Genomic DNA, 4,079 nt, shown 5'->3' with positions numbered 1-4,079 from the left:
ATGTGTATGTATGTGTATGTATGTATGTGTATGTATGTATGTATGTGTATGTATTTATGTATGTGTATGTATGTATGTGTATGTATGTGTATGTATGTATGTATGTGTATGTATGTATGTGTATGTATTTATGTATGTGTATGTATGTATGTGTATGTATGTATGTATGTGTATGTATGTATGTGTATGTATGTGTATGTATGTATGTATGTGTATGTATTTATGTATGTGTATGTATGTATGTGTATGTATGTGTATGTATGTATGTATGTATGTATGTGTGTGTATGTATGTGTATGTATTTATGTATGTGTATGTATGTATGTGTATGTATGTATGTATGTGTATGTATGTATGTGTATGTATGTATGTGTATGTATGTATGTGTATGTATGTATGTATGTGTATGTATGTATGTATGTGTATGTATGTGTATGTATGTATGTGTATGTATGTATGTGTATGTATGTATGTGTATGTATTTATGTATGTGTATGTATGTATGTGTATGTATGTGTATGTATGTATGTATGTGTATGTATGTATGTGTATGTATTTATGTATGTGTATGTATTTATGTATGTGTATGTATGTATGTGTATGTATGTATGTATGTGTATGTATGTGTATGTATGTATGTGTATGTATGTATGTGTATGTATGTATGTATGTGTATGTATGTATGTGTATGTATGTATGTGTATGTATGTGTATGTATGTATGTGTATGTATGTATGTGTATGTATGTATGTGTATGTATGTATGTGTATGTATGTATGTGTATGTATGTATGTGTATGTATGTATGTGTATGTATGTATGTGTATGTATGTATGTGTATGTATGTATGTGTATGTATGTATGTGTATGTATGTATGTGTATGTATGTATGTATGTGTATGTATGTATGTGTATGTATGTATGTGTATGTATGTATGTGTATGTATGTATGTGTATGTATGTATGTGTATGTATGTATGTATGTGTATGTATGTATGTATGTGTATGTATGTATGTATGTATGTGTATGTATGTATGTATGTGTATGTATGTATGTATGTGTATGTATGTATGTATGTGTATGTATGTATGTGTATGTATGTATGTGTATGTATTTATGTATGTGTATGTATGTATGTGTATGTATGTGTTTGTATGTATGTATGTGTATGTATGTATGTGTATGTATTTATGTATGTGTATGTATGTATGTGTATGTATGTATGTGTATGTATGTATGTATGTATGTGTATGTATGTATGTGTATGTATGTATGTGTATGTATGTATGTATGTGTATGTATTTATGTATGTATGTGTATGTATGTGTATGTATGTATGTATGTGTATGTATGTATGTGTATGTGATTATGTATGTGTATGTATGTGTATGTATGTATGTGTATGTATGTATGTATGTGTATGTATGTATGTGTATGTATGTATGTGTATGTATGTATGTGTATGTATGTATGTGTATGTATGTATGTATGTGTATGTATGTATGTGTATGTGTATGTATGTATGTGTATGTATGTATGTATGTGTATGTATTTATGTATGTGTATGTATGTATGTGTATGTATGTGTATGTATGTATGTATGTGTATGTATGTATGTATGTGTATGTATGTATGTGTATGTATGTATGTGTATGTATGTATGTGTATGTGTATGTATGTATGTGTATGTATTTATGTAATGTGTATGTATGTATGTATGTGTATGTATGTATGTGTATGTATGTATGTGTATGTATGTATGTGTATGTATGTATGTATGTGTATGTATGTATGTGTATGTATGTATGTGTATGTATGTATGTGTATGTATGTATGTGTATGTATGTATGTGTATGTATGTATGTGTATGTATGTATGTATGTGTATGTATGTATGTATGTGTATGTATGTATGTGTATGTATGTATGTGTATGTATGTATGTGTATGTATGTATGTGTATGTATGTATGTGTATGTATGTGTATGTATGTGTATGTATGTATGTATGTATGTATGTATGTATGTGTATGTATGTGTATGTATGTATGTGTATGTATGTATGTATGTGTATGTATGTGTATGTATGTGTATGTATGTATGTATGTGTATGTATGTATGTGTATGTATGTATGTGTATGTATGTATGTATCTATGTGTATGTATGTATGTATGTATGTGTATGTATGTATGTGTATGTATGTATGTATGTGTATGTATGTATGTATGTGTATGTATGTATGTGTATGTATGTATGTATGTGTATGTGCATGTATGTGTGTATGTGCATGTATGTATGTATGTGCATGTATGTATGTATGTGCATGTATGTATGTGTATGTATGTATGTATGTGTATGTATGTATGTGTATGTATGTATGTGCATGTATGTATGTGTATGTATGTATGTATGTGTATGTATGTATGTGTATGTATGTATGTATGTGTATGTATGTATGTGTATGTATGTATGTGTATGTATGTATGTGTATGTATGTGTGTGTATGTATGTGTGTGTATGTATGTGTATGTATGTATGTGTATGTATGTATGTGTATGTATGTATGTGTATGTATGTATGTGTATGTATGTATGTGTATGTATGTATGTGTATGTATGTATGTGTATGTATGTATGTGTATGTATGTATGTGTATGTATGTATGTGTATGTATGTATGTGTATGTATGTATGTGTATGTATGTATGTGTATGTATGTGTATGTATGTATGTATGTGTATGTATGTATGTGTATGTATGTATGTGTATGTATGTATGTGTATGTATGTATGTGTATGTATGTATGTGTATGTATGTATGTATGTGTATGTATGTATGTGTATGTATGTATGTGTATGTATGTATGTGTATGTATGTATGTATGTGTATGTATGTATGTATGTGTATGTATGTATGTGTATGTATGTGTATGTATGTATGTATGTGTATGTATGTATGTATGTATGTGTATGTATGTATGTGTATGTATGTATGTGTATGTATGTATGTGTATGTATGTATGTGTATGTATGTATGTATGTATGTGTATGTATGTATGTATGTATGTATGTATGTGTATGTATGTATGTATGTATGTATGTATGTATGTGTATGTATGTATGTGTATGTATGTATGTATGTATGTGTATGTATTTATGTATGTGTATGTATGTGTATGTATGTATGTATGTATGTATGTATGTATGTGTATGTATGTATGTATGTATGTATGTATGTGTATGTATGTATGTATGTATGTGTGTATGTATGTATGTATGTGTATGTATGTATGTGTATGTATGTATGTGTATGTATGTATGTATGTATGTATGTATATATGTATGTATGTGTGTATGTATGTATGTATATGTATGTGTATTATGTGTATGTATGTATGTGTATGTATGTATGTATGTGTATGTATGTATGTGTATGTATGTATGTATGTGTATGTATGTATGTGTATGTATGTATGTATGTGTATGTATGTATGTATGTGTATGTATGTATGTATGTATGTGTATGTATGTATGTGTATGTATGTATGTATGTATGTGTATGTATGTATGTATGTGTATGTATGTATGTATGTGTATGTATGTATGTATGTGTATGTATGTATGTATGTATGTGTATGTATGTGTATGTATGTATGTGTATGTATGTATGTGTATGTATGTATGTATGTATGTGTATGTATGTATGTATGTGTATGTATGTATGTATGTGTATGTATGTATGTGTATGTATGTATGTATGTGTATGTATGTATGTGTATGTATGTATGTGTATGTATGTATGTATGTGTATGTATGTATGTATGTGTATGTATGTATGTGTATGTATGTATGTATGTATGTGTATGTATGTATGTGTATGTATGTATGTATGTATGTATGTATGTATGTATATATGTATGTATGTGTGTGTATGTATGTATGTATATGTATGTGTATTATGTGTATGTATGTGTGTGTGTATGTGTATGTATGTATGTGTATGTATGTATGTATGTGTATGTATGTATGTGTATGTATGTATGTATGTGTATGTATGTATGTGTATGTATGTATGTGTATGTAT

Source organism: Bombina bombina, chromosome 6 (genome assembly GCF_027579735.1).
Source record: "Bombina bombina isolate aBomBom1 chromosome 6, aBomBom1.pri, whole genome shotgun sequence".
Taxonomy (NCBI): Eukaryota; Metazoa; Chordata; class Amphibia; order Anura; family Bombinatoridae; genus Bombina; species Bombina bombina.
Note: the sequence above shows the minus strand (reverse complement) of the source record.